We start from the raw sequence: 11,654 nt of genomic DNA, 5'->3' as shown, positions 1-11,654 counted from the left end.
GCTATCTAAAGGAAAGGTGTATAACCTTAGATAAAGGATTATCAAAGCATTAGGTATTAGAAACATGAACTTAAGAAATTTAATAAGTATTGTTTTTCTAAAACTTAAGTTGTTTCTGAATACTTTGCAAAGTCGCAATGGTTGTAAAGTTGTTTTGCTATAATTAAGGGAGAGAATATTATGCTTCATTTCAAATCTAAAGGCTTAGGTTATTGAATGTTAATAAATTTAGTCAATGAAACATAGTGCGTTCTTAAAATTCGATTATGATTACGGCATTCCTCTTCATAGTTCGGATTGAGAGAACGTAGCACATAAAATATTAGGGCAGAAGATTGATAAAGTATCAAATCTTTATGTAAGACATTATGCATCGTGTCCCATACGCTTCGGGTATAGGATCGATTGCAAATGCTATAATATTTGACCATTCTAAAATTTTCCAAATGTCTAGCGCATTTAGAGTGAAAAGGACAAGAATCGGCTTTGACTAAGATAATTAAACAACTATCAAAGGACAATCCAAAGTTCGCTGAGGATTGGTCGCTTGTGAGTAGTTGGAAGTATAGTATTAGATGGACCATATCAACATTATTATGAATAGAAAAGATTCTATTAAGAATGAGTTGTCATATGGAAAATATGGAAATGTTTCCATATTGGGAGTTAGTTATTGAGAATCTATGTCTAGATTAGAAACTTTTATGCAAAATGATGTTCAAATGAATGTACTTTTAGTGAGAGACATCACATCTATGGAATTGTCTTGTAACAATCTCTGATAGAGGACTTTGTAATTTCATTGGCAATGGTCATTGTGACTTTAGTGCAGTGACATTACAAAAGGATCATTGCATAAAATGTTAGAATCTAACATATTCCATAAGTGGCAAGAATTTGATATTCTTTCACTTATGAAAAAGGATTAGAAGTTGTGAAATGAGTATGACTGGAAATGTGTTCATTTGATCTATTTCACAAAGTAAGAACCGTATGTAAACATTGTGTGCATGCTAAGAGCATGGGACAAGTGTTGTAATTCAAGTAAGAAGTTGATTACCTGAAACAACAAATAATGAGTAATCGATATGGTGATAAATAAAAGGTGTTTTATTCATACTCAAAGGTTTGAGGCCATATGGGATTAGTATTATTCTTGTGTTCCACTTTGCATGTTTTGACTTCCTGAATAATTTAATTGGTTGAGAACAGTCAAATTATTCAAACGGGCCACAGTCGTTCATATGTTGGAAGTAGATATGAATGAAGACTGTCGTGAATTGGTGTGTGGATTGTCTAAATAGCATTAGACATAAGCAAATGTTTGATGTAACGTTCATGAGTGCTTATGAATATGATTTGAGCATTGGATTAAACCCACGCTCACTTGGATCACTTCATGGATTGTTATCATAAGTGATTAGTGAGACGATAACATCTTATATTCTTGAAACCGAGATGTGTGAGTTGTATCTTGCGAGTCGGTTGCATATTGATAATATGTAAACGCACCAGTAACTTGGTGTTATAAAACATATTGTTGTGTGTGATTTGGTGTGTGAGTGCAAGCGAGCATTGAGTCAAAGTTTATCCGTTTCTTTTATTCAAAGTAGGATAAAAGCGATATCTGTGGGCCCCTCGATGATTTAGTGATGGCGCCTAAGCGCTTGGCCAAGCCGGGACTAATTTGATGTGTTCAAATTATAGTCTGTTGTCAGTCGTCATAAATCTGAATTCGGGAAACAGTACATAGACAGAGAGAATGATTTAGATCCATGTCTCAGTCTATACGATATCTAGAATGGAGGAATATATGATCCCTTATCTTAAGGACACGCGTATCTGATAAGATCAGAGTTGACAGCGGCTTTGGAAAGCTATGATTGCAGATCAGGATCTGAAGTCATACGCAGAATAGTTATTAGACTTATACAAGTGGGAGACTGTTGGATTAGTGTCTAAGTCCATAACTATTTTGGTATGTACTTGACCCGATGGTGCATGGTCCTTTTGGGTTGCCTTCACCAAAGCAACTTGATAGGATGAATTATGGAGAGAAATGATTAAACATGATTTATTAATATATTATGAGAATAATATATTAAAGGAGAAATCATATTGTTTAATTAATATTAGTCAAAAATTAATAAGAATTAAGTTTGTGACTAAAAGACATTAATTAAACTTAAGGGACTAGAACTGTCAATTTATGATAGTTGAATATTGAGCTAATGGACTCCATATTAAAGGGGTGGACGAATTCTATGGGGAAACCCATTAGAAATCGTCCAAAGGCCTTTAAGGAGGGAGTCCATGGGTTGCTTAGGGCCTAAGCATCCAAATTAGGGTTTCCTTGTTAGATAACCCTAATAGCCTCACTATTTAAAGGACCCTTAAGCCCCAAAAACGTGGTGAACTAATTGATTAGGGTTTCCACACGTTTTGGGCAGCCTCCTTCTCTTATCTTCTTCATCCTCTTGCTCTTGGTGTTTGTGAACCATTAGAGGAGTGACATTTGTGACTCTAAGCTTTCTAAAGTCATTACAAGGAGGATTTGAGATTGTTATTGCTACATAACAATCAAGGTATGATCTAAACCCTAATTTATATGTTGTATTGATTATCATATGCTAGATCTAGGGTTTATAGTCTTGGATGAATTGCATGTACAATAGAGAAACCTAGATCCAAGCATTAGGGTTGTATGAGCACATAGGATGTTCTTATGGCTAAAACCCATCATTTCAGTATCGGGATTTCGACAATATGAAGCCCCCTAATTTTGATGGAGTTCAGGATCCGATCGTTTCTATGAGATGGTTGTCAGACGTGGTGGGTTGCTTCTTCACGTGTTCTTGCCCTGCGGATCAGAGGGTGAGGTGTGCTCTGAAACTTTTGAGGCTCGGGGCGAAGCATTGGTGGAGGTTGACCATGGGATGTTATTCTGATACGCAGCGGGCTGCGGTTTCATGGGATCATTTCTAGGAAATGTTCAGTACTCGTTATGTTCCGCAGGTTGAGAGAGAAAGGTTGGCTCAGGGGTTCCTGGAACTGAAGCAGGGATTCAGAGTCGGTGACGGAGATCACCAGGATGTTCACTGAGAGGGCGATGTTTTGCCCGAAGTTTTCTTCAGAGCAGGCTCCGATGTCTCGATATCTGAGTATGCTCAAGAGGGACATCAGACAGTTTGTATCCACGCAGAGGTGTAGTACCTTGTTGGAGTTGCAGGAGGCTGCCAGGCAGCGCGAGTTAGAGATTGAGCTCCAGTTGAGAGAGCAGAGGCAGGCCCCGGTGCAGTCGCAGCCTGCACCGAAGCGGATGAGGCCCGCTGACTATCGTCAGGGAGGTCAGAGGAGTCGCACTTGCGGGAAGTGCGTCAAGGTGGACGAGGGTAGTTTTCGTTCTTCTTCGGGGTGCCACAAGTGTGGCAAGGAGGGCCACACAGCCAGGGACTGCAGGCAGTAGGCTCAAGCTGTCGGAATCCGACTTGGTTATCATTATGATCAGGTGGGCCATATAAAGGCCCAGTGTCCTCTACTGGCTGCCAGGTCAGTGAAGGCCCCAACGCCAGCCACTTTGAGACTTATTGACGGAGGTCAGGGTCGAGTAGAGCCTCCGAAGGCTCCAGGGCGTGCTTATCAGCTTGTGACCGAGGAGATCAGATCTGAGCCAGAGGTGTCATTCGGTATGTTTTCTGTCTTATCTTGTTTATGCTGTGACTATGAGATGTTTCTTGCATGAGATATTAAAGTGTTGTATGTGTTAGAGAAGAGTTAGTATTGAGGGTTTTTAGAAGGTTAATATCCCGTGGGGGATTCGTGAGAGAGGAAGGTTATGGTTCGAGAATTCAGGAACTTTCAGCAGGAACTTAGGTTCCTTGAAGTTCGGTGTATTAGTGGGTTCGATTGAGCAGCGTGTTAGCTCCGCCGCCAGTGGATGGTGGTTAGTGCCCTAAGTGGGGGAGAATTGGAAATTCTCGGATGAGCCGCTGGCTGTAGAAGGTTGCCTGGCGCGGTTTGAATGTCGGTTATTGGGGTGGTGTGATGAGGAGGTTCAGTTATGGAAAGGGATTTTCATGTGTCGTGGATCTTTGAACCAGTAGCGAGAATGGTGTTATGAGATAGCGGCTAGTGGGGTTGTCCCCGGATGGTGGAAATGTCGAGGAAATGTGGTAGGCTATGTATAGGTTGCTGGTTATGCGATCAGTCTCTGAGTGTGTATGCATGTTATGAGATCGTGGTGAGCACCGCTAAGGGGTGATGTAAAGCGAGGATCTGTCGCTGTGGCAATGTTGGATGATGCGTAGGCATGCTTACAGTCTCCTTGGAAGAGGAGGGAGATAGTGGCTCCAAATGGGAGGTTTGGACAGGGGAAAGTGAGATAGTAGCTTAACAGACTCGGGAGCAGTCTGGACCGGTGATGAGGACTGTGTAAAGATATTGCAGTCGGAGGTCAAGGACCTAGAGATCGTGATAGGGAGGTATGAGTGGGTTACACTTAGATGTGGCGAACCGAAGGGTTCGAGGGTGACGCAAGGACAAGGTCCTTGGTTCCAAGTATGGTTATAGGTTTGAGTTATGTATATGGAGGTATTCCTTTCAGGGGTATTCCATCATGAGGATGATCGGACCCTATGATTGATTGGACCTGATGTGTTTGGTATTCCATCCTAGGGATGAGCGGACCCGTTGTAGGCATGCCTGGTATTCCAGCCCGAGGCTGATTGGGCCAGGTGTGAGTGTTGGTTTCGGTAAGAGTGTTGTTGTATGTACTTTTGAGTATGAGTTAAAAGAGAGCCAGTGTAGGCGAAAGCAGGATAGGACCTGTGGTTCTGTTTTCGGGTCAGAAGCTCGGATCCCAGGGTTGAGCAGTCCTTCCGATAGCAATGGGAAGAGACCAGGCGATGGTTAGTTTGGACGGCCTGTCAGGGAGACAAATCCAATCTAACTTTCTAAGTATAGAGCATTCCAGGGATGTAGATGATTGATACTCTATGTGAATGAGTAAGCATCTCCTCGAGTTGGAGCTCCAGTAAGCATCTACTCTATGTGGTCGTCACGCTTTAGGGGCGTGAATGTGCCTTTCGGGATTTTGGGTAGCCAGAGTTGGCAATTGGCGATTTCAAGGGCGAAATCATATTTAAGTGAGGGACAATTGTAACGCCCCGTTCTAAAAGTAATTATTTATGGATTCCCGAGATCAAGAGTAAGGGCGGTTTGGTATTTTATGGGCAACGGGTTTCATTCGAGAAGGTTTCAGACCGGGGTGGCTTGCTAGAGCGTAGGGCTTCTCGCCACCTTTCGTGGATATAAAGTTCGTCGGAAAACGGACTTAGAATAAAGGAGTTATGACACTTTGAAGATATTGACATTTATGGCACTTAATGGAAAAGGTTGACGAGGAAAGGGGCATGCATGCTTTTGGACACGCGTGGCTACGCCCAACGTAAACTGGGTTACGCCCAGCATAGCAAGTCTTTGGATCGCGGAGGTGTGAGGCATATGCCCAGCGTACGCAAAAGTTCATCAAACCCTAATTTGGGTAGACACTATAAATAGAACATAATGGCTTCAACCCTAGCCCCCATATCAGCCTCCCTAACCTTAGAAGAAACCCTAGAATGTTCCAACCTCCATTTTTAGAGATCTTGGCCTTGAAAAGCTCATCTTGGTGGTTTTTAGCTTGGAAGAGAAAAGAAGAAGATTGGGAAGGAGGAACCTTGGAAGCTAGAGCTTATAGATCTGGGACAAGTGTTTCATTTCGGACCTCTTCAAGGTAAAAATCTTTGAGCTTGATGAATAATCTCTTAGATCTCTCTTGGTACAATCTTATGGACTTTTTGGTCCCAAGAATGCATCTTTATGACTCCAGCACGTTTCTAAGTCCAGGGTTGCCACCCTTAGTATCATATAAGTCCCTTATGCAGTAAAGTTTCAACCTTTAGGGCTCATTGGTGATCATGCATGAGATCTAGCCACCTTTATGGAAGTATGATGTCATATTTCAAGTTTGGGTTCATTTGGTGGGTTGCAAGCCACCAAGTAGCCGACTTTATAGCTTAAGACATCTTAATGGACTTGGATCTATGATTATTGCACCTGGTTTGGAGTGTTAAGCACTTAATGATGAAATGACTTAGCAGAGCACTACGCTGAGCGTACGTGCAGGTACGCCCAGCGTACCGTCATCGAGCATGTACGCTAAGCGTATATTGATTTGCGCCCCGCGTAACCCTGTCTGTTGGATCATGAGTTTTGGGTCGTGGTTTGGGGCATGTTTGGGTATTTGGGCCTTAGTGGGCCCATAGAAATCATATTATATGGGCCAAGGAATATAATTTGGGCTTAGGGTGAGGCCAACTAAGAGATTGGGCCCAATGTAGCAATTGGGCCATTAGCGGGTCACTAGTGGGCTTGAGAAGCTTTTCTAGTGTTAGGCTTTTCATGTTGTGGTTTTGGACCTTAGTCATGGACCAGTTTGGGTTAGGGGTAAAATGGTCAATTTACCCTTTCAAGGATATTGTTTTGGGCTAAGTGTTTTTGTGGCATTGATAGTTCGAGGCGCTAGAGGAGCAGCGGCGCGGGGATTGTCAGATAACAGTTAGAAGGGTACCAGCAGTGTTTCAGCAGTTCAAGGTGAGTTTTCCTCACTGTACTCAAGGGTCTAAGGCACCAAGGCCGGCCCTTTGGATTGTTGTTTAGAGCTTATGTTGTGTAATCATATGCTTGCTAGTATCCTGGTATATAGGATATTGATACGAGAATATGCCTTGTTAGCTTAGTATCCTAGAAGAATAGATAGTTAAGTGATGGCTAGTTCTGTCGGATCAGCGCCCTGGTAGTTGGGTGGTGGTTATTTATAGACTTGTAGTTTGTCATTGTGACATCCCCAAAATCACGGCCAGAAAAGACCGATTTTCATTTATGCTTTTTAAATAATTTCAGAGTAAATCCTTTTGATTTGAAAGAGTTGCGGAATTTTTTCCTAAAACAAATATGATAAAATAATATTTATCAAAGCATTTCATCAAGAGATGCATTTTCATTATATAATCAAAACTCGGGATGTTATGTTCCGATACAGACCATAAAGCATAAACGATAACATTACAAGTCATTCAACAAATATATACATATACAGAATTGTAAACAAAACAACTCGATGATTCATCCATCTTATGCCCTTGCGCCACTTCCTGTAATACAAATAAAACTGAGTGGGTCAGGCTTGGGAGTCTGGTGAGCATATAGGGTTTTCAACCCACAATAAATAAATTATATTTAATTTCACCAACCAATCACTATCCCGATTACCCATTCCCGTTATCCTCACTTTACGTCCCTAAAACAACATCTATCTCAAGGGACCTAATCTAGGATTTTCATCAGGACGGACATTACTGCTAAGGGGTTTCCTAAACAATAGATATCCTAAAGGCAACCATGAGGGGGATAGAGTACACCGGTGAACACATCGTTCCCAACACCTACAGGTTATGAATCTGCTAGCATTCCACTGGACTGTCTAGAAAGAGTCCGTGGTCGTTATCCATACTCCGCTGAATAACTTGATCAACAACAACAACATCGAGGCCTCTCATCTGTTTATTACACACCAACTATCTACCCATGTTCTACCCAACATATTAGTAGATAAAAATATATATTTTTATACATAGTTTAAAATCTGTATAGCATTTTCATTCAATACATATTCCACATAACAGATGAGGCACACCCACATAACACGTATTTCATAGAAAATAAATCAGATCTATGAGATAGAAGAGAGTAAATATACATTCACACACATAACAACAAAATTATACACATAACACGTATTTCATATAAAATACTTCATAATTAGGCGTTAGAAGAAAGTAACTACACACTCACTTGATCAGAAGATGATCGAGCAGCACTACGGCTTGCAGAAGTAGTGTTCTCCGTAGATCTGGAAGATCTCCACAAAAATCGAACTTCTCGCGGGCAGAGCATCGGCTCGGGAATCGCACTTCTCGGGATCCCGGGAGCGTAAAACTTCCTTCTTAACTTGGATATGAGATCCGGGGTGTCGGGATGGCTTCAGGGGTTTACACGCAGAGCTTCGGCACAAAAAGGTGGAGAAATGAGCAAATATGCCTGGAACCCTCGCATCCTATTTATAGGAGGCTGAGGCCTCGCAGTACGCTGGGCGTACAGCCGTACGCGGGGCGTACGCGTCCGAAATCGTCACTGCATGCGTCATCCAAAGAGCTCGAGTGTGAGGGACGTCACGCTTCGCTGTACGCTGGGCGTACAGTAGTACGTTGGGCGTACTTCGGATGAGTCCGATGACTCCTCTTCGGATAATACCGGGTTTAATAATTAAATTTAAATACTAATTATTTAATAAATTTTGAAAATTCATATCTTCTTCATACAAACTCCATTTTCGACGTTCTTTATATCCACGCGTAGGTGAGACTACGCTCTACAATTTTCGTTTAGACTCCGTCGGCTAATTTTGAATTTATTTGTATTATTTATTTTTAGTAGGCCGGGACAGAAAAACTTCGTTATAAATTCATAACTTCTTCGTTTGACGTCCTTTCTCGCCTAACTTTACATCGTTTCGATACCAACAACGAGATCTTCGATTCTCGTTTAGATTGTTTCGGCTAAAAACCGCTCGATCTCAAATCGAGTATTTCGGGCTGCATACCGCTAAGTCAAAACTTTAGAAAATCATAACTTCCTCATACGAAGTCAGATTTGGGCGTTCTTTATATATTCGGAAACCTCGTTTCAACTACTACAACATTTTCCAAAGATATCAAGTTTATTTTACACTTCAATTTTGACACTCATTTTATTCTTAATTAATCAAATCACATAATTAAGCAATTAAGCACAAAACACATAATACTCAAATAATACACTTCTATTATTTCAAAACGGGTTACAAAGGTTAACCTAGACTAGTATATCAACATTAATGACAAGCCCAGAAACACATGTGTTACAATTCTCTCCACCTTAGAATGATTTCGTCCCCGGAATCACACATCAACAAACAAATGCGGATAGCGACCCATCATGTCACTCTCCGTCTCCCAGGTGAGATTCGGCCCATTCGTGTGTTTCCATCGGACAAGCACTAACTCGACCATCTTGCGTCGCAACTTCTTAGTCTTTCGGTCAACGACTGCCTCTGGTTCTTCAATCAACCTTTTGTTCTCATCGATTCTCAACTCCGAAAGTGGAATCATGTCGGGATCTTCTCCCGTGAACTTCCTCAAATAACACACATGAAAAGTGTTATGAATTCCATTCAGTTCTTCTGGTAGTTCGAGCTTGTAAGCTTGGTTACCAATCCTCTGAAGAACTTTAAACGGTCCAATAAACCTTGGACTTAATTTTCCCCTTTTACCAAATCTTATAAGTCCCTTCCACGGCGAGACTTTAAGCAAAACCGAATCTCCAACTTCAAAAGTCATCGGTCTTCGCTTGTTGTCAGCATAGCTCTTTTGACGATCCTGAGCTGCTAACATTCTTTCCCTAATTATTTTCAACTTTTCAGCAGTTTGATGAACTATCTCCGGTCCCATAAACTGCTTTTCCCCAACCTCAAGCCAACAAGACGGCGTACGACACTTTTGTCCATACAAAGCTTGATAAGGTGCCATCTTTATGCTCGAGTGGAAATTATTATTGTAGAAAAATTCTACCAAAGGTAAATGTTCATCCCAGTTTCCTAGGAATTCCAGAGTACATGCTCTCAGCATATCTTCAAGTGTTTTTATCGTTCTTTCGTTTTGACCATCACTATGTGGATGGTAAGTTGTACTAAAACACAACTTGGTGCCCAATTCCCCTTGTAGAATTCTCCAAAATCGCGAGGTGAAACGGTTGTCACAATCTGACACAATCGTTAACGGAACACCGTGAAGTGTCACAATTTCCTTCACGTAAGAATTCGCAAGCTTATTCATAGACCATTTCTCATTGGCTACTATGAAATGCGTACTCGTGGTGAATCGATCAACGACTACCCAAATCATGTCGTGACCATTCTTTGTTATGGGCAGTTTAGTGACAAAATCCATAGAAATGTCTTCCCTCTTATCCATAGGCACATGCAATGGTTCTAAACTCCCGTACGGTTTCTGATGTTGTGTCTTGACTCTCGTACAAGTCACACACTCGGCCACATACCTTGCAACATCAAGCTTCATCATCGACCACCAGTAGTAGGGTTTCAGGTCCCTATACATTTTAGTGCTACCGGGATGAATTGAGTACATGGTCTTGTGAGCTTCTTCCATCAGAAGATCTCTGATTCCTCATGTCTTAGGTATCCAAATCCGATCTTGGAACACCTTTAGTCCATGACTGTTTACACCAAACACCAACGTTTTGCCCAAACGTTCTTCCTTTCGGTCATTCTTTTCAGAAGCTTCGCTTTGAGCTTTCTTTATACTTTCCAAAATAGTTGAGACAACTTCAATTCTCAACGCTCTTGGCCTTTTCTTTTCAAGATTGACTTTCTGACTGAGAGCATCAGCAACAACATTTGCTTTACCGGGGTGGTAAAGTATCTCGCAGTCGTAGTCCATAAGTAACTCTAGCCAGCGTCGTTGCCTCATATTCAATTCCTTCTGACCAAAGAGATATTGGAGACTCTTATGATCAGTGAAAAGTTTGCACTTCGTGCCATAGAGGTAATGCCTCCATATTTTCAGAGCGAAAACCACCGCTGCCAACTCCAAATCATGAGTCGGGTAGTTCTTTTCATGCTCTTTCAGCTGTCGAGACGCATATGATATCACCTTTTCTCTCTAGGTCAAAACACAACCCAATCCAACCCCAGACGCATCGCTATAGACAACGAAGTCTTCAACTTCATCGGGTAGAGAAAATATTGGTGCTTCACATAGTTTCTTCTTTAGCTTCTCGAATGCTTCTTTATGCTTATCACTCCAAGCATAAGTAGCTCCTTTGTGGGTCAAAGTTGTTAATGGAGTAGCAATCGAAGAAAAACGTTGGATAAACCTTCGGTAATATCCGGCTAATCCAAAAAAGCTTCGGATCTCCGTGGGACTTTTTGGTTGCTCCCACTTCATCACAGCTTCAATCTTTGTTGGATCAACCATTATCCCTTCTTGGTTGACCACGTGACCCAAGAATTGGACTTCTCGAATCCAAAAATCACATTTGGAGAAATTAGCATACAACTTCTCCGTCTTCAAGACTTCTAACACTTCTCGCAAGTGTCTGCCATGCTCTTCTTGGCTCTTGGAATAAATCAGAATGTCGTCTATGAACACTATCACAGATTTATCTAGGAACGGATTACAAACCCTGTTCATCAAATCCATGAATGTTGCTAGAGCGTTGGTTAGTCCAAACGACATAACCAAGAACTCGTAGTGTCCATATCGTGTTCTAAATGCAGTCTTCTCTATATCCTGCTCTCTTACTTTCAGCTGATGATATTCTGACCTTAGGTCGATCTTTGAAAAATAACTTGAACCTTGCAATTGATCAAACAGGTCATCAATCCTTGGCAACGGATATCTATTCTTTATTGTTGCCTTGTTCAGCTCTCTATAATCAATGCACATTCTCATACTTCCATCTTTCTTCTTTACGAATAACACCGGAGCTCCCCA

The sequence above is a fragment of the Lactuca sativa genome, chromosome 1 (assembly GCF_002870075.4).
Source record: "Lactuca sativa cultivar Salinas chromosome 1, Lsat_Salinas_v11, whole genome shotgun sequence".
Lineage (NCBI taxonomy): Eukaryota > Viridiplantae > Streptophyta > Magnoliopsida > Asterales > Asteraceae > Lactuca > Lactuca sativa.
Note: the sequence above shows the minus strand (reverse complement) of the source record.